At 41.4% G+C, this 21,112-nt stretch overlaps 1 pseudogene; it reads left to right on the plus strand.

The window, feature by feature from the left end:
• The first annotated feature begins 8,987 nt into the window (after positions 1-8,987).
• On the plus strand, positions 8,988-10,535 carry LOC138818545 (protein enabled homolog; annotated as a pseudogene).
• The last annotated feature ends 10,577 nt before the right edge of the window (positions 10,536-21,112 follow it).

Below are 21,112 nucleotides of genomic sequence, written 5' to 3' on the forward strand. Positions count from 1 at the left end.
CAAATCTTCACTTCTGGATTTTCTTGTGGAGTTTATTGGAGATAAAAGAATCACAGAGATGTTTTATCATCATTAGATTCAAATCATTATCTTCAGATCTCAGCCTCTGGGATTACAGACATGAGCCAAGGTACCTGGCTTATGAATTGTCGTTCTTTTTTTAACAAGTTGGTGCCAGTGGCTCATGCCTGTAATCTTAGCAATTCAGGTGGCTGAGATCTGATAATCTAGGTTTAAAGACAACCTGGTTAAGAAAGTCTGTGAGGAAGTGGCGCTGTAGCTCAAGTGGTAGAGCGCTCGCCTTGAGCTGAAGAGCTGAGGGACAGCGCCCAGGCCCAGAGTTCAAGCCCCACGGCCGACCAAAAAAAAAAAAAAAAAGAAAGTCTGTGAGACTATTATCTCATTAACTGGTTAGCAAGAAACCAGAGGGGGCACTGTGATTCAAACTGGTGGAGTGATAGCCTTGAGCACAAAAGAACAGGGACTGCAACCAGGCCCTGAGTTCAAGCTCCACATAAAAAAAAAGTAAAAACGAATTTGCAATCACTTGTGATCTCAACATCCTCAATTCGTGGTTTATTTAAAGCCAATTTGCATCTCAGTTTGCATGTATTTGGGGTGGAACTAAACTTGTATAACTGTTAAAAGAAAAAAATGAGCAGCTGTGTGCAGGAGGCTCATGCCTGTAATCCTACCTTCTTAGGAGGCTGAGAAATGAGGATGGTGGTTCAAAGCCAGCGTGGGCAGAAAAGTTCCCATGAGACTCCTATTACCAATTAACCCCTAAAAAACAAGAAATGGCACTGTGGTTTAAACTGGTATGCTATATTGCTAACCTTGAGCAAAGTAGCTCTGGGACAGCACCCATGCCCTGTATTCAAGTCCCATATCTGAAGGAAAAAAAAAAAGAGTTCAGTGCTGGGAAGGTGGCTCAGTGGTAAAGTTCTTGACTTGCATGTATGAGCCTTTGGGTTTGATTCCTCAGTACCACATGAGCAGAAAAAGCCAGAAGTGGCACTGTGGCTTAAGTGGTAGAGTGCTAGCTTTGAGCTTGGGACAGTGCCCAAGCCAAGAGTTTAGGAGCCATGACCCACAAAAACAAACAACAAAAAGAGTTCAAACATTTAAATGATGTGTACAATAGACTATACACTAAAGATGAAAGATTATACGAATGAATTAATAATTAAAATGATCAACATTGTTTTGATTTTATAAGTGGTGGATATAGCAGAAAAAGTGATAAGAAATAATTATTCATTCTAACCACTCTTGTATTGTTTTAAACTCATTTACTACTTTTAAACTAAAGGAGCACATAAGTATCATTTTATAGAAAAACAAAAGTTGTACATGTATTTTAACCTGAATTCCACATTTTAAAATTTGCTTTTTTGTAAACAATCAGTATATTTTTATATAAAATACTTGTAATCCCTTTAATACTTCACATCATTCTAGTGTTTGATTATATCATAACTCCTCCCTTCTTTCTTTTCTTCATTCCATTCCTTCACATGCTTTCCTCCTTTCTATCTTAGCAATTAAACTCAGGGCTTCATGCATTTTAGGTAGGTGCTCTACAAGGTGAACCATACACCTGCGCTTTTTGCTTTAGTTACTTCTGTTTTGTTAGTCATGTGGCTTGAACTCTGGGCCAGGACACTGTACCTGCACTCTTCAGCTAAAGGCGAGTGCAATACTGTTTGAGCCACAATTCCACTTCTAGTTTTCTATTGGTTTATTGGAGGCAGGAGTCTCACAAACTTTCCTGCCTAGACTGGCTTTGAGCTGTGATCTTCAGACCTCAGCCTCCTGAGTAAATAAAAGTATAGGCATTAATCACCTGTGCCCAGCTCTGCTTTAGCCATTTTTATGGCAGGGTTTTCTGTTTATGAGCAGGACAGAATGGATCACAATCCTTCTCTTTACCCTTTGTGAGTAGATGAAATTAAAAGCACAATGAATTTGGTTCAGATATTGATTGAGATCCAATAAAGTGAATGTTTGCCTGGGCTAGCCTCAAATCCTAATAATCCTCTCTGTATCTAGCAATTCAAGTGTGAGCTACCATGCCTGTCCCAAATTTCTGGTGACTAAAACATATGAACAATGTTTTAATATTTTTAAATGTTGAGTTTGGGGACAATGAGTGCTTTTACTTGCCTAGTTTCAAATTTCACCAAAAAACCCAAATATTAACTTTTGGTTTCCTACATCACATTAAATAAGCAGATAAACTTTAAAAAGTAATTACTATTTAATGAAAAAAAGCTAAACAATAATCATCCTTACCACTTTAACTTTGGACTTAACAACTTATCAAACATTGTTTACATCATAGTTGTTTTTTCTGGGCAGTATTTTCGATAAACGGATCATTCCACCCCCAAGGTGAATGGCCAACCAGCCTATATACACAGGAGTGAAAGCCAGGCCATAGGCCAATACACCAAAGGAAGAAATGGTCCAGAAGTATTGTAGGTGGCAATGTCCCAACATATGGGACAGCTTAAATAGAGCTTTTTCTTAGTAAAGATACTCTATTCAGCCATACCTCTTCTTCTGCTTAATGGGAGACAAGTCTCATGGACTTTGTTGCGTGGGCTGGTCTGAAATCATGATCCTCAGATCTCAGGTTCCTAAGCAGCGAGGATAATAGGCATGAGCCACCAATATCTAGATTACTTATTCCTTTAATAAAAGTAAAATGGCTACAGCATGGTTTAACAGAGAGCTTGAATCCTTTCCTGAGTCTTAGAGATCTTCTGACTAGAAGCAGAAGAGCAAACTGACATGTGGGAAACTGAATCTACCATATGAAACCATTTTCCAAAAGAGTATCTGGCTCATCAGTTTGGCTTCTGGACTCACAAAATTAACATTCAAGTAGAGGTTATACATTGAATGCTCTGCAGCATCATAAATCACTTGCTGGTCATTAAAAATCCCTCTTTTCAATAGGAAATGCTCAAAAAATTCTGTTCATTGAATAAACATGACAACCTTAGGAGATGGGAAATACCAGTATCCAATTGTATATTGTGGTGCTTGAACTCAGGGCCTGTTCCTGATTCACTTTCTAGAACTCTACTTCTTGAACCACAGCTCCATTTCTGTTTTTGTTTTTGTTTAGTTGGTCATGGAGCTTGAAGTCAGGGCCTGTGTGCTCTCCCTGATCCACTTTCTAGCACTCTACCACTTGAGCCACAGCTCCATTTCTGTTTTATTTTGTTGTTGTTGTTATTCTTGCTAGTCATGGGGCCTGAACTCTGGGACTGGGTTCTGTGTCTCATTTCTTCAGGTTAAGGCTAGCATTCTACCATTTGAGCCATAGTGTACTTCCAGCTTTTTCTTCTTATGTGATTCTGAGGATTCCAACCGAGGGCCTCATGCATGCAAGGAAAGCACGCTTCTACTGAGCCACCTTCTCAGCCCACTTATGGTTTTTGAAGGATTAATTGGAACTAAGAATCTCATATGGCCTTTTCTGCCTGGGCTGGCTTTGAAACACAATGCTTCCATCTCAGCTTCCTGAGTAAGATTGTAGGCATGAGCCACCTGTTCTTGGCTCCATTCACATTTGTATACAAGTGAATAAAGCTCAGTGATATAGTGTTTTCCTCTTTAACCAAAAGCAGGTAAGAAACCAGAATTTTATTTGAAATTCAGTTGAATCTGAGTCTCTATTCTTAACAACCAGCCTGTAATTTATTTGATCTTTGCACAAGATTGTTAGTAGATATAGAACACATGTCATGATTTTTCTATTTCAAATGGCCCATGACAGATAGTTGGGCATGGTGGTGTAAGCCTGTAATTCCATCACTTGGGAGGCTGAGGCAAAAAACACATTAAGTTCAAGGCTGTCTTGGCTATGTAGTGAGATGCCATCTCAGAAGGGCAGAAAGGAAATGGCTCCTGACTATATAAGCCTTAGCAATTACTTTCCCATCTTCTGTGTCAACAAAGAATATTCTGAGACTCTCCAAGGCCAAACAGAAAGCATGGCCAAAAAGACTTTCCCAAAATACCTGGATACCAGCTGTGTCGACTCATTCTTGGGCCAATACAGTGTCATCCAAAGGCATTTTTGAACAGTTGGATCTATGACCCCTTCCCCTTCTCTTCAGAAAGCACTTAAGACATTGGCAACTGTAATATTAAGTGACTAGCAAGTGTCACATGGTACCTAAAGACACTAATGGTTCATGGTATACATTCTGTGAATTACAACTTATTAAGTTTGCTGCCAAAGCTTCAGCAGGTGCAGTACCAGTTGGGAGAGGACAGTAGGGTCCATAGCTTGAGCCCTATGACCTACTGAGTGCACCACTGAACCCAGCAGCCCTTCACAAAAGGCCAGGAGAAAAGGCTGGATTGACATAGAAGCATACCTTCCTTCTCAGGGGGCCACCATGGTTAGTGAGGCTCCTTTGGTGTGGCATGCTACCGTCACCTCACTTCTGCTTCCTGGCAGGATAAGTCTGACCACATGCCTGTGTCACTTCACTCCCACTTCCTGTCTGGGTGGGTAAGGCCATTTGACAGCACCACCTCACTCCTGCTTCTGGTCTGGGAGAGTGGGGGCTGTGGGCTTTCACCACAACACTCCTGCTTCTGGTCTGGCTGGGTAGTTGCCATTGTCTGTGTCACCTTACTCCTATGTCCACTCTGGATGAGTGGGGGCTGCATGCCTGTGTCACCTCACTCCTCCTTTCAGTGTGAGTGAGTGGGGGCCTCATGCTTGTGCTACCTCACTCCTGCTTCCCGTCTGGGTGGGTCCAGATTGGCTCTGAGCTTCTTAATCCCTGTAGATGCTGTTTACCAGCATGGATTGCAGCCCAGGCAAAGCATGACATTAAGGGATTAGAATGGCACTTTCTTAGGTTTGAGAACTCTGTTATAAAATTGTGTGTGTGTGTGTGTGTGTGTGTGTGTGTGTGTGTGTGTGTGTGTGTGTGTGTATGTGTGTGTATGCACATCATGTGTGTACCCGTGTTCACTGATCTTGGGGTTTGAACTCAGTGCCTGAGGTCTATCCCTGAGGTATTTGTTCAACATAGAGCTCTACTGATTGAGGGACAGCTCAGCATACAGCTTTTTTGTGGTTAATTGGGATGAAAAGTCTCCCAGATTTTGCTGTCTGGGCTGGCTTTGAACGACTATCCTCAGATATCAGACTGTTCCATAGATAGGATGTATAGGTGAGAGCTACTGGAAACTCTCTCTTTGCTCAATTGCTTTCCAGAGAGAAATGTGCATGGCAAGCATTCCGGAGGAAAAAGAATTGAATTCTTCCAATGAACAGTGGTGAAAATACTCAGGTTCTAGCCCAGTGTTGGTGAATCAAGCCTGTAATTCTATCAATTCAAGAAGCTGAAATCTGAGAAATGCCGTTAGAAAGTGTGTGGAGGACTGAGTCCTTAAGACTCTTTATCTATAATGAACCATCACAAAACCGGAAGTTGAACTGTAGCTCCAAGTTGTAGAGAGCCAACCTTCAGTGAAAAAGCTCAAGGAAAGCACTCAGGTTGTGAGATCAAGCCCAGTGACCACAAAAAAAATGAGAAATATACCTGGGTATTCAGTATAAGTTTACCATTTTAAATATCACTTTCCCATTATATTTAGCTCTGTCATAGGTGCATGAATCATAGGGGAATAAGAAGCTTGGCTAAAAAATATAAGCAGCATTGTGCGGGGGTGGGGGGCAATGCGTGCGTACATGCACATTTGGCAGTCCTGAGTCTTGACCCTAGGGTCTTCATCTCTTGCTTGGCTTTTTATACATCAAGGCTGGTATTCTGCCACTTGATCTACAGCTCTATTCCAAGATTTGTTTTTATTGTTAATTGGAGATTACAGTAGTACATACTTTCCTGCCTGTGGTGGCTTATTCTAAAACATGACTATTTTGAATCCTGCTGTAAAAAATGTGTGTGCACACAGCTCTACTATAACGCTGACTTAAATTTCTTCAGGTGTATATGTAGGATTTCCTGGGTGGAATTTCCACACTGATTTCTGTTGTGGATACATTGATTCATTTAATTGTCAACACTGTGTAGAGTGTCTTTCCCCACCTCTTTGCCAGTATTTGTGTTTTCTTTGATAATAGGCATTCTCATTAGGCAGAGATGGAACTTGAACATAGATTTGATTTGTGTTTCCTTGATTGCTAAAGACATTGAATATTTTTCGTGTATTCCATAGACATCTATATTTGATTTGGGACCTATCTAGTCAATTCACTTACCTATTTATTGATAAGATTATTTGTTCTTTTCCCTTAATGTTCTTTGTGTGTTTCATATTTTGAGTCTATACATTCTAGACGTTAAGATTCCTTCTGATACTTGAAAGGCAGGAGTTTAGGTTTATTTCACTTATTCTTAACAAAAGACACCTTGTAAGCTTCAAGTTATTTAATCTATGATTGATTTAAAAATGAGCTTACAGAATTAACTCTGAGTGACTGCCAACAAGTACAAGTTTTGAACTCAGACTTCAGTGTCCTCAAAGAGAGATATATTTTAGTATTTTAAATAAAAAGAGACGTATATTAGTATTTTAAATCAATAAAAGCTAATCAGCTACATTTTCTCAAAATATGTAATTCTAAATGTTTCACTATTCTTCAAGATAAAACTATTGCAAATTTTAGCACAAGTTAACAATTTTACATTCTACTTATTTCCGTGGCAATCATTCAAGCTAGCCAAATTGAAAAAAATACTATTTTGACCATTTGCTGGTGGTTAACATCTGCAATCCTACTACTGAGGAAGCTGAGATCTGAGGATTGCAGTTCAAAGACAGTCTGGTCAGGAAACTCTGTGAGACCTACTTCCAGAAAACCACCAGAAAACCAGAAGTGGTGCTGTGGTTCAAGTGGTAGAGCGCTCTCCTTGAGCTGAATAGCTGAGGGACTGCCCCCAGACCAAAAGGTCAAGGCCAACAACCAACCAAAACAAACAAAGCAAGAAGAAAAAAAGAAAAAAAAAACAACTTTATGAAGAGGAAGAATCTCCAAGTTTTTATTCAAATTTTTAATGCTTGTGGCAACTGTTTTCATTGGGTAAAAAGTGGACAGCTTATATATGTAATTGTGATAAATTTGCTACTATGTGGTTGGTTTTCTCCTATTTATAGTTTTATTCATCTAACATTATTGAAGATGAAAAATCCATGAAGGGCAAGACATATTATTTGGCAAAACTGGTCAGTTAAAATGACTAGTACATTCTAGTACTTTGGCAAAGAAGCTGTCATTTTTATTCCCTCCCTAGGATTTGAACAATGAAAAAAAAAAGTCTTGACTTTTCCAAAAAGTGAGTAAGACGGTTCATATTGAAATAGTTAGAAGATAGTGAAAAGAAAGTTTAGGGTGCATGATATGTTTAATTTTTAACCTTTCTCACAAAAAACTTCCAAGAAACTTAACACACATTGGTTATAGATATTTATATTAAAGAGCCCACTGCAGGTGCCTGACACCTATACTGTGCAACTCAGGAGGACAAGATCTGTGATTGAGATTGGAGCCAGCCTGGAAAAGCAATCATTGCATGGATGATGCCTCCTACTATTATATCATGTCTTTTTCTCCAATCCTCAAAGTGAAGCTGTCTCCCCGCATGGCCATCCTTCTGATTTATTGACATTATCATTTTGATTTATGGTTTTCTCCAACAGCTTGACATGTGCATGGAGGCAGGCCATTCACATCTGTATTCACATCTGTCTCTCTAGTTGCCTACAATAATGCCTGGTCCTCAGTGCTTAGTAGTCTTGTGTGGAGATGAGCCTGTTCTGCTCATGAAATCTCAAAGTTCAATCAGGAAAGCTCATCAAACTGTGGTCTTGTGGTCAATCGTCATTTCTTCTAAATATTATTTTTTCCTCCCTGTGTATCTAAGTCCACCTAAGGGTGAGATCAGTGCCTGACATCTATCGGTTGTGATAGCAAAGGTGGCTATGACATCATAGAAGTTTATTGTGAAGCTTCAGGAAGACCTGATAACTGAGGCACCCAAATTGGTAGGTTCCCACATCTTGGAATACATTCCACATATCTGCAATCAAACCATCATTCATTCTCTGCTGGGCTCAGACTCAGCATATGTTTCCCTTCTCTATTTAAAATAACGAAAAATGTCTTTTTGATATGTTATTGAATTATTGAAATGTGCCTCCAACCAAAAAAATGATTCCATTAGTGGAATGTAAATATAAGGCATGGATAAAAAAAAACATAAAAACTCCTAGGGAAAAGATCAAAAGTGGCAGCTACTACAAAAGTTGTTTCTGAATCCCAGCACTGGTGTCACACACCATAATCCTAGTATAATATAAACTAATGAAACTTTTCTTTTTTTTACCAGTACAGGGGATTGAACTCGTGGCCTGGGCTCTGAGATAATTTGATGAAGGCTAGCACTTTACTACTTGAGTCATAGCCACACTTCTAGTATATTTGGTAGTGTAGTGGAGATAAGAATTTCACAGACTTTTCTACCTATGTTGGCTTCAAACTGTGATCCTCGATGTCAGCCTCTTGAGTAGGATTACAGGCATGAACCACCAGTCCCCAGGTAAAAGTTATTTTTGTAAGATATAAAAGTTTACTTATACGGGGGAAGAGACGGGGAGGGCAACAGCGGTAGGGGAGGGCAGGGGCGAGGGAAGAGCCAGAGTGTTCCACACGCCCCGCACCAGCGCCTCCTGGCATGCCCCACTATCCTCCAACGGCTGGGACGGCTGCAGTCCTCTTGGTCCTCGCGGTCCTCAGGGGCCTGTGCAGCAGCAGCGGCAGCAGCAGGCAGCCAAAGCGGCCCACCTACCCTGCAACCCAGGCCTGGCCGGCGCGACAGCAGGTGATGGAGTAGCTGGCCACCAGTATAGCAGAGAAGCACTGAATGAGCCAACCCTGAGGTCCCAGAGGAGCCCACTCCCGTGCCGCATGCATCAGGCCTGCTGGCTCAATGAGTCAGGCAAGAGCTGCTGCATTGGCTTGTGATGATGCCAATAAAAGTGGATGCCAGCTGTGGTTCAGCAGAGTTAATATCCATCATCATACAGGCAACAACACATTCAGAGTGCTGGGCAGGAAGATCCAGGATTATCAATTGGTGATCAACTGTGCCATCCCCAAAGGATTAAAGTATAATCAAGCAACACAGACCTTCCACCAGTGGTGAGATGCCAAGCAGATGTACAGTCTTAACTATGGCAGCAAAGAGGATGCTAATGTCTTCACAAGTGCTATGTGAATCATAGGCATCTAAGGCATGCATTGCCTTAGAAGTGCTGAATTCACAGGAGGCAGGACCAACATTGCCTAGACAAAATTCACAACTGCCTGATCAAATTCAAAATGGCCCATACGAAGAAGAGTTGGACATCCAAAGAAGACAACTGCAAGAACAGAAATGTCAGAAGGAGCTGGAGAGGGACAAGCTGGAGAGAGAAAAAATGGAGAGGGAAAGACCAGAGAGAGAAAAGTAGAGAGAGAGAGGCTGGAGAGAAGTTGGAAAGAGAGAGGTGGAGCAGCTGGAGCGGGAGCAGATGGAGCAGCTGGAGCAAGAGGAATGGGATCAAGAGAGCAGAGTGCCGAGTACTGCCACCTCTGCCTTTGTGGAGACCCCTGTAAACTCTGAGAGGGGAGAACCCTCTGCTTCTGAGCCAGGCTTTCAGGAAGCCTCTCAGTTGTCGGAGGCTCCAGCCCAGCAGGGTGTTATCTTGGGACCACCTGCATCTCCATCTGCTCCACACTCCCACCAGGTCCAGCCCAGGCCTCTGTATTCTCTCCTCCTTAACCCCCACTGCTAGCCTCTGGCCCTCTTCCCCCACCCCCTCTTCCTAATCAAGCCCCTCTCCTGTACCACCTCCTGCCCCTCCCTTCCAGCATCCGTATTTTTTTTTCTGGGATCCTTTTCAGAAGACAATCGTCCTTTAACTGGACTTGCAGCTGCGATTGCTGGAGCCAAGCTTAGGAAATTGTCATGGGTGGAAGATGTCTCTTTGCCCGATGTTCACAGATGTGAACTCCGTGTCAGCTAAAACAGACATGGGTGGTGGAAATGGACCCGTTCTCTTGGCAGGTAGCAGCTTAATGGAGGAAATGAGTCCCCTGATGGCCAGAAGGAGAATGGCCGAAAAGGGATCAATAATAGAAGCAAAAAATGAAGAATCAGAACCTGTAACTTCTAAGGTCTCATCAACAAGTACACCTGAACCAACCAGGAAACCTTGGGAAAGAACAAATACAATGAATGGCAGCAAGTCACCCGTCATCTCCAGATGAGATTCTCCAAGGAAAAATCAGATTGTTTTTGACTACAGGTCCTATGAGCCATTATAAGTCCACACCCTTGTCCCAGCCCAGTGCCGACGGGGTCCAGACAGAAAGCCTTGACTGTGACAGACTAAAGCAGGATATTTTAGATGAGATCAGAAAAGAACTAACCAAGCTGAAAGAGGAGTTCGTTGATGCAATCAGGCAGGAGTTGAGCAAGTCAAATACTGCATAGAGAAGCAAACTAAGCAGAGATAAGACTTGGATATGGAGAAAAACAAAAATTCCCACAAACAACTGTCAACATCAACCCTACAGTTACAAGCTATAAGAAGGAAGTGGAAAAGGAGTCAAGGGAAAATCCCCATCCTCTGAAACCTTCTTAAGTTGTGACTCTGGCGATCATCTGTTATCATCTCCATTTCCTGCTGCTTTGACCTTTACTGCAGGATGAAAAGAGAGTTATGTATGAGTTTCCATAACATTTATGCAGAAAATATAAACCCATCAGGCAAGATCGCCATGCATTGAGATATTTTCATGTTGAAATAAAACCACACATTTCCCACAACCTACTGCTAAAATAAAGAGTAGAAAGGCTCATGAAGTTCTCCTCCCCCTTCCAAATCCTCCCCTCTTTGAGTGCTGAGGAACTGAGCAAGCTCTGCTTTTGTATTGCATGTGTCTCTCTCAGGTTTGTCTTCCTATCATATTTGGTATTCCATGACTAATTGAGATCAGCGCTATGTAGGTTTAGATCTTAAGATGAGGAACAAATAGAATTATGTTTTCAAAGGATGACATTTACAAGAAAGTGTCTGTAGATGACCAGGTCCGTCATGAGGGATTGTAGAGTGATAGGAAGTCCAAGTTAGCCTTTAGTGGTTAATTATAGAAGAGAGCATTAAGGACTTTCTTCAATTTTCAGCCTCCTGAATCTGGCATAGCTCTTCTCTCCAATTAACTTCCCCACAAATGCCAAATGTTATGGTTAGTCCCATGTATGCACTGAGAGAGCATCTGAAATTCAATTTCTACTCCCAGGACAAGCAAAAATAAAAAAAAATAATAAAAATAAAAGGAGGTGGAAGCAAGCACATATTAAAGTTTTAAAATGACCCAAATGTTGCTGGTCATGTGTGTAATCCTTACTACACAAGAGGCTGACATCTGAGGATTGCAGTGTCAAGTCAGCCAGGGCAGGAACCTGCTTTTGACTCTTATCTCCAGTTACACAGCACAAAACCTTGAGCTGTGGCAGAGATGTTAAAAACACCAGCATTGATTGTGAAAGCTAAGATATAGGTCCCAGAGTCAGAGGTGAAGCCGCAGGACCAATAACATTTTAAACGGAGAGAGGATGAAGAGAGGATGAAATCTGAGGAGCATAGGTCCAAGTTAGCCCATACAAGAAAGTCCATAAGGCTTTCTCTCTGTGTGCATCTGTGTGCTATCCTATGGCTTGAGAATGTTTTGTTCAAGGATAGAGCTCCACCACTCCCAACTTTTCATTGATAAATTGGAGCTAAAAGTCCCATGGACTTTCCTGCCCTGGGTGGCTTTGAACCATGATCCTCAGATTTCAGGCAACTGATTCATGCGGGGCTTTTCATAAGGCTCATCTCCTATTAGCTACCAAGAATTAAAAAAGGAGTTGAGCTGTGACTTAAATGGCAAACTAGGCAATCACTTTTTAATCACTTTTTAGGACAGCACCTGGGGCCTTAGTTCAAGCACCAAGACAAAACAAGTATATCTACAAGCTTTCCTTTGGCTCATTTAGTAAGCCACTAGTCTTGAAGGAAAAGTTCTGGCATTGTATCCAGTCTCTGATTTGTAGCCCCAGGACTAGCACATATACAATAAAAAATTTTTAAAAAATGAAAAAAAATTTTAAGTGGAAAAAAGAACATATTAACATTTTAAAATGGGCAATGGTTATGTGTTTCATGTGTATAATTGGAGCACCTCAGGAATCTGAAATCTGAGGATCAGTTTGTAGCCAGACTACACAGAAAAGTACATTAGAATCTTATGTCCATAAGCCAGAAAAAAGCTAAAAGCTGAGCTGTGGAAGTTGTAAAACATCATCCTTGAGCCAAAAAGCTAAGAAACACAAGGACACTGGTGGTTCTGTCTTGTATTCCTAGCTACTCAGGAGGCTGAGGTATGAAAATCACGGTTCAAAGCCTTCCTGGGAAGGAAACTTCATGAGACTCTTATGTCCAATTAACCACCAGAAAACCTTAAGTGACACTGTGGGTGAATAACTCGAGCATTCACCTTAAGCTGAAGAGCTCAAAGACAGCACTCAGGCCTAGAGTTCAAACCCTACCCTCCGTAAAAATAGTTAAGAAACAGCAATGAGGCCCAGAGATTAGGTCTATTGACCGCAATAAAAAAGCATTGAGGTTGAAGGGAAGAGCTGGATAAAAATAGTAAAATAAGACAGAGGCTGGTTGCTTATGCCTGTAAATCCTAGCTACCCAGGATGCTGAAATCTAAGGGCTGCAGTTCAAAGCCAGACCTACCAAAAATGTCCATGAGACTTGTGCATGTAATTACCAGTACGAAGAATTGAACTTGCCCTGTTTTACTCAAGGCTAAAGTCCTACCACTCCAGCTTCTTGGTGATTAATTGGAGTTAAGAATCTCAGACTCCGGCTGGGAAGTTGGCTCAGTGGTTGAGTGCTTGCCTTGCATGCATGAGACCCTGGATTTGTTTCCTCAGAACCACATATAAAAAAAAAAGCCGGAAATGGTGCTGCAGCTCAATTGATAGAGCGCTAACCTTAAGCTGGAATGCTGAGGGACAGCGCCTAGGCCTAGAGTTCAGGCCCCACAACCAATGGAAAATAAAAGAACCTCAGACTTTGCTGCTCAGACTGGCTTCAAACCAAGAGCCTCAGATTTCAACTTCCTTAGTCATGCTGGGCTTTGCCTGAGACTTTTCAAAAAGGAAGAAGCTGGAAGTTGCGCTGTGACTCAGTTGGCAGAACTGAGCAAAATCTCTGAGGCAGTGGCCATTCTCTAGATTGAGAAAAAAAACCATAAAATCTTTCAAAAGTAAAAACACAATGTAGTACAAAAAATGTTAATATAATGCAAAGGAAAACTATGTTTCTTTTAAATGCAGCAAACAAGAACACACTACAAAATTTCAAAATAACATACTGAAAGTAAGGGGAAAGGAAAATTTTTAAAATTCATGCAAATATTAAATCTAAACTGACATGACCAAAATCTAATGTGATCAGAAACTTATCTCTTACTTTTCTCTCACTTGTAATTACGTACAAGCAATTGTCCCTCCAATTTCAGCACTAGTATGGTGATTTGGAAATGATCTTTCTATGCAGCCTTGTCTGAATAGGGATCTTCCTTCCTTAGCCTCGAGTTAAACTACAGCCACTGCCCTCATTTTAATTCACAAATCCTTTAAAATTCAAACTCAATATTCAAATGATGGATCATATGTAAATGTACGAATAAACATCAGAGATCCACCAGAGATCCTCTGAGGAATACAATCATAACAGTAGAAGAGCACCGACCATTCAAGGCAGGTAACAGAAGGAAGATTTAGCATTTCTTTTTTTGGATGTGCAGGGGGTTGAAAACAGGGCCTTATGATTGCTAGGAGGAAGGAATACAATTCAGTGATATTAATTATATCCACACTACTTTGTAACCATTACCTCTGTTCGCGAACTTTCTTTTCAATACTGATGGAATCCACACAATCATTGAGTATTAATCACCCCCAATGACCTGCCCCAGAAACTTTTAATCTTCCATTTTTCTCTTATGAAATGGTTTAGTCAATATATTTCACATAATAGATTATTTTTGTGTCCTTCCATGACAGATATATATTAATTGCAGCCTTTTGTGGATGAGTCATCATTTATGCATACCTCACGTTTTATAAACCTATTCATCTGATAGACACTCCAGGTGTTTACAACTCCTGACTATTGTAAACATTGCTGATGTTATCGTTGGCATGTGAGCTATTGGTTTTGTTTTCAGTTCTTTTGGGTATACAATGAGCAACGGAATTGCTGGGACATGTGGTAATGCTATGCTATGTTAGAAGAATGTGTCAAATTCTAACATTATTGCTACATCACTTTCATCACCACAGAAATGTACAAATGGTCAATAAAATGTACAAAAGTATTTCAAATCTTCCACAGCTGTGCCCTCAAGGATAATTTTTTTTTACTTTTTACTTGGTTTTATTTAGGCCATGCAGGTCTGGAACTATGTAGCATTGTCTAGAGCTGAAGTGAGAACAATACCAAATGCCACTGACCCAGCCTCCAAAAACATTTATTCTGGTAATCATTTTTTCTAGAGATAAATTTTAGTGATTATATGCACGTTAACTCTTTTAAAATAAGGTTTTGAATTTTAAAATGACATATATTGTAATGACTCTGTGTACCATCTTTATTATAAGAAAAAATATATTTACTAAAACTATAAAAAGACAAAAAGGGTTTGAACTATCTGAGGTAGATGTCAGCTTCCCAGCAGAAAAATACATTACAATCACAGTCTGATAAAGACCCAGGCAAAATAACACAATAAGAGATTATCTAAAGTAAAATGAAGAGCAAGGACTGGGGCAGGAATAGAGCACTTGCTTGCCTAGCAGCCTCTGAATCAAAACCCCAGTACTGCCAAGGGATAAATAAAATATTAAAACTTAAGAAAAGGTGCATATTATAGTATGATGGATGACATGGAGGTACACACCTGTACCTAGGCAGTAGAATTATGAAGTTGAGAACAGTCTTGGCTACATAATGAGACTCATCTTGAATAACATAGAATAAAATAAATCAAACTACATTTTTAAAGACTAAGGTGTAGTTTAAATATAATTCAAATCGTTTTGCATGTGCAAGGAACTGATATAATGCACAAAAATTATATGCTTTAATAACTACAATGTCAGTTTATCAGTGCAGTACAAGGTGCCCCTTGTCTGGAATTCCTCCTAAGGCAGTTGGTGCACCTGTCTTCTGGGATGGACTGAGGGCATTGCTGGGCAAACAATATTTTGATCTCCATTCTTGGGTCCCACTTACAAATATTTTTTTAGTAGACCCCCTACAAATCTCTTCCATCCCAATAACAGTCTGCTGGCTTTCAAGTGAGGTTATCTTTGATATCTCTTGGCTGGAATTGCTCTGTTCCTAGGCCCAAATTCAGCAGCTTGTTCTGAGAAGAGTGGCAGCTATTTTGCTAGCCAACTCTGTCCTCTGCCTTCTCCTCCTCAAATTAGTCTTTGGTATCAGTATGAATCTGTTCAGATGGTAGAGCCAACCTGAGCTGGCTTTGAACCCTGATCCTCAGATCTCAGTCTCCCTTGCACCTGGCATCATTTCTTCCTTCCAGGAATATTTCAGGGGGATAGAATAGCACAGCACCACATACATGTGTTAGGAATTGCCCCGGGGTGAACCAGATGCTCAGACTCAAACCACTGACCTTGATATTGCCTTTGGTGTCCAATAGGATGTTGTTGGATTTAAGGTCCGTGTGATTCTGTTTTGGTATAGGTGGTGAACAACACTTACAATTTGTATGATGAGCCTCCTGGTTTCATCCTCATATTGATGGCAGGATTTTCAGATCCACCCCAAGAGGTATCCCCTAATGGCCAGTTCCATGATGAGATATACATACTCTTCCTTCTCCTTCACTTAGTACAACCTAATGATGTGTTTGTGCCATACCTTCTTAAAAATGTCCACCTCATTTTTTATCCAATGATGAGGACTCTCACTTCTAGAGTATTTTAAATGCCACATCCTTGTCTGTGAGTTGGGGATGTGCCAGCTTCACTTGTCCATAGGTACCTTTGTGGATGAGCTCTTTCATCTGGTATTGTTTGGTGATCTCTTCCTTCAAGGAGCTTGAGCTTGATTCTTGTGTTCTTCCATCCTTCTGCTATTTAGGTAGCAATCCTACCTAAAATAAACTAAATAAAATATTGGAAAACCCAGAAAAAGTAAAAAGAAATACCAAAATCCAAACAACAACCAGTCCCCACAACCAAAACAATCAGCTTTGAGTCAGTCCAGCAGTTCATCAAGCAAGAGCTCCCAGATCTGTTAACTGACATAGGTTGGAACATGGTGGCTTCCTATATATTCTACAGGGCCTCACACCTTGGAGCAATCACAACCAGGCATAGTGATATCATGGAGTAAATGGACCAATCAGAGTCTGGGCCAGTGAGGTCAGAGAAATAGTGGAGCAATCATAGCCTGCCAAAATTGACACTCAAAGACTGTTGCTAAGGACTCCAGGTGGGTTTGAAGTTGCTCTGGTCTTTATCATGGCATTTCTGAAACCACTAGGACAGTGGTCAAAATCCTGTGATTTTCTAGAGGACTACTGCATATTATAAATTGCTTCAGTGGAGACACTAGCTAATAGCCTCCATTCTTGATGGCCACCTTATCCTATGTCTTGTTCCAGCAATGGCCCTGTACAAAGGCCTCCCTTCTTCTCAAGGACACCTGTGTGCTACAACTTCCTCCTGAGAGACAAGTTCCAGGCTGGATTTGAGCCACAATCCTCACAATTCACCTTCCTGAGTAGTTAGGATTATAGGCCTTAGCCATCAGTGGGTACTTAGCTCATCTCTTACATTTGGAAGAAGTATATTTGTTAGAAAGGTGGGTTTTAGATATGTCCTTTTAGCTCTTTAAATTTGTTGCCCTTGTTGTCCAATAGTTAACCTATTTTCTCATGAGAAATTTTTCATAATAACATTGAAGATCACTTGGGTGTGATGAGTTGTCTCTGTGCTTTGGGAGGTTTTCTGTCTTTATTTAATTAGAATGTGTCTTAGTGTGGACCTGGGTAATTATGTTAATTGACTTTTTGAGCTGCTAGATTCCTGCATAGAAGGGTTCATGCTTTCAATCAAAATTTGGAAGGTATTTGTTATTATTCCTTCAAATAGTATGTATTACTTTTTTCCCTCTGTACTTTAAACATCTATACATTATACATATATATTCAAATTGTATATTTGAATATACATATACATACCTACATATTTATATTACATGTACATTTATATACATATATTTATTATCAAACAGCTTCCACTTTTGTGATTGTTTATGGTAGGAAGTTTAGATTGATCTATATTAGAGTTCGAAGTTTTCCTCTTTATTTCTAGATAAAAATATGCTTTTCTTGGCAAGGATATTGAAACAGCATCAAAGCACAGCTAGCCTTCTCTCTCTCTCTCTCTCTCTCTCTCTCTCTCTCTCTCTCTCTCTCTCTCTCTCTCTCTCTCTCTCTCTCTCTCTCTCTCTCTCTCTCTCTCTCTCTCTCTCTCTCTGATTTCCCGCCTCTGTCAGGTTTTTGAGCACAGGGTCATTGCTTATTGGGTTCTTCTAGTGTGTGCTGTGATCTTTGCAATGTCATGATCTGATTCAAAGGCAGGAGGTCTGCACCTGGAAGAGGAGCTGCTCCAAAGTCAGCCTGCACGGATGCACCTGCCTGCCTCTGTCTTCATGTCAGAGCCCCTGTATCTACTTGGGAGGCCTTAGCAGATGCCCCTTTGACAGGACTGCTGGCTAGTGACTGTGGACAGCACAAGCACAGCCTCTTGTTTTACCTATCAGAAGTCTGCAGTGGAGCCTGGGGGTGTTCTGTTGGAAGATATGCTTGGAGCAAGGCAGGGGTTGAATAAGCCTCACTGTGGCCTGACTTCTGGGGCACAAAAAAGTCCAAGTATTTCTCTGGGCTTTTTTCAGAATATATGGGCAGGTTCGGGAGCAGAACCTGAGCTCAGGGGACCCCTAAACACAGGGTGGGCTTTGAAGCTGGGAGGGGCAGGGCTGTCCAGGTTGGCACGAGGCAGATGATGAGCCTGTATTAGTAGTCTGCTGGCTTACAAATGAAAACAGGTGCGTGCTTGCTACCCAGACATATCCCACTAAGACTGGTTGCACCAGAGAGTTCCATGCTAGTGGGGGGAAATTGCTAAAGACAGCAGTAGATGGACCAGGAGCAGTTGGCACTCTTTGTGGGCAATTCAGTGCTGGCTCTGGCAGAGGGAATCTGAAGGTTCCTTAACTCTGCAGATCTAGAGAAACAAGAGCCCAAGCAGACACCAGGCTTGGCCAGCTGCACACTGGGCAGGCTGGTAGGTGAACCCTTGCTGGTTGGCTTTGCAGAGTCCTCAACCTGGCACACCTGCCAGCACAAAAAACTGCCTAGCATCTCCTGAATCATACAACTTGGAGACAACACTTCTCCTAACTTGGACATGCAGTGTCCAGCTGTCTAGAAGCTGCTGTGGTCAGTGCAGGTCTGGGAGGAATGGCAGGCCTGCTGCTGGAGGGAGCAGATGTCCCTTCCAAGGCATCTGGGGGGAAAGGGAGCCCCTGGAAATAGACTCATGGAAAGGCTGGTCTGTCCTGCCCAAAGAGAACACCTCCAGTTTGTTTGACTGTTTGGTTGGATGGAGGGTCTCCCCTTGGGACAGTAATATTAGGAGACTGTGTTGGTGAGATTATCCCAAAATTAAACTAGTCGCTGAGGGAGCAAAATAGTAAAGCTTCTGAACTGCCCATGGCAGGTGGAGTTAAGGTCCTGACAGCTTCTCTCTTGAAAGATCCCGAGGCTTTGTCACCAGAAGACAAGTGACATCATGCTGGCATGGAGTCTAATGGTTTTAGGAAATTTATCAGAGAGCCGTACTTGGCTTGTATGTCACTCAATTGGGCTCACACTGGGTGGGGAATTTGGGCTTTAGAGCTGGGCATGACAGCTTGATCTTTTTGATCCAACACCTTCTGGAAGGTGTTGGAATTTTAGGAGGTCTGAGTAAATTATTAGATTATGTGTGTTCCTCTGAGCTTCATCCTTGGTTTGTGACAAGGATGAGCCCCCCTCCCTGCTGTCCTGGTGCCCTCAGGGTGTGGGCTGGTTTCTGGCAGGTAGAAAAGATTAATGTGCCTTCTAATCCGAGCCTCACTAGGAAGGGCTGTTGTTTGCAGGGAGGATTGTGTCATTAGGAGGTCTTTATGTTCTTTGAGTAAGGGAATCTACATACCTCAGAGCACATCTTGGCTTTCTCTCTAAATGTTTAATTTCTGTGGAAGACTGGTATCTAAAAGCCTAAAAGTTTAAGGCTCCAGAGGCTTTCTAGGTTTCCAGACATATCCAGGGATCCAGGGCTTCTTCTTTTTCATCTTACAAAGACAGCTCTAACATCCTCCCGTAGTCATGGTATACTGAGCCCTTTGGCTCTGGCATAAATGAGGAAAGACAGGCAGGGCTGTTGCTAAGGAAAGCAGACAGGGCTGCATTGTTGCTGAGAAAAGGCAGGCAGGCCCTCTCTTGTTACATAGTTTCATATTATTTCCCATTGTTGGTAAATAAAGCCTCCTGATTGGACTTCAGAAGCTGTCCACAATCAGTGCTCCATTACTTTTCCCTGCCTTACCATACTGCCTTTCCATTTAAATTCATTTTTACTTTAAATTTTTGTCAGAAGCAAAGAGGCAATTAAAAAATCTATATGTAATGTTAATTTTTATTCTTTTCTTGGAGGGGGAAGTCGTGGGCTTGAACTCCGGGCCTGGACGATGTCCCTCAGCTCTTCACTTCAAGGCTAGAGCTATACCACTTGAGCCACAGCGCCACTTTCGGGCACTTTTCTGCTTATATGGTGCTGAGGAATGGAACCCAGGGCCTCATGCATACAAGGCAAGTGATCTACCACTGAGCCACCTTCCCAACCCATAGTTTTTATTCTTGAATTACTAAAATTCATGCAGAACTTGTCAATTCAAGCAGCATAAAATGGCAGATGGCATGAGTTTGATCTCTGTCCCTCTCCTGTGGCTCTCTTGCTCTACCCTAGGTGACCACTCCTACTAGTTAGTTATGTATCTCTGCATCTAAACCAAATGTGCATAAAGGAGAAGCTATTAAAATAGACTAGCCCACAGTTACCCAATGTCCTCCAAACCTATCTTACTAAGAGGCCAAATTTCCAATTCACACTATGGAGAGTCAAACTTCTACACTCAGGTTCAAAGACCTGAACCAAGTCTGTACTGGAAACACATGACTGAAGTTGGTAGCTCATTGTTCACTATGGCAGAAGTCTGCAATAGCTGGGAATCTGCCCTCTGCCTTTCCCACTAAGTCACAGTGTCAGGTATGAGAACTAAGGAGTTACACAGGCCATTTAGAGGTTACTAGACTTTGGGTTTTAACTGTTGTAATTCCAAGTTTCACTTCAGATCAAATATTGGGCCTGCACAGCAGCAGCCCAAGAGAAAATGATGTCCAGAACTTGTGTAAGTGTCTCAGACTATTTGAATTTGCTTTTATTGATTTATCTTTTTTCCTACAATGCACACCTGTGGTCAAATGGGGGCTTTCTTACGGGTTAAGGAATTTTTTATAACATCACAATGAAATTGAAATACACAGCTATAACTCTTTCTCTAAAGGAATATTGATGGATTTGGCCATAGGAGAGTTCAAGCTGATGACCTCCAATATTCTAGGCAGGGGTTCTATTACATAAGTCCCCTACTCCAACCTTTGTTCTTCACTTTGAGCATATCAACACACTGCCTTATGGATTTCAAGAATGCTGATGTAAACTATCTGTTAAGAAACTGTCTTTGGAAAGGATAATACTCTCTTTTCTCTCACTCTTATAGATGTTAATAACCCGTTTCATGGAGCTGTATGGCATAAGGCATTTTGCTACAGTATCAGATGATTCTGAAGTGATACCACTATTATTTT

The sequence above is a fragment of the Dipodomys merriami genome, unplaced genomic scaffold (assembly GCF_024711535.1).
Source record: "Dipodomys merriami isolate MVZ:Mamm:240054 unplaced genomic scaffold, mDipMer1.0.p SCAF_778, whole genome shotgun sequence".
Taxonomy (NCBI): domain Eukaryota; kingdom Metazoa; phylum Chordata; class Mammalia; order Rodentia; family Heteromyidae; genus Dipodomys; species Dipodomys merriami.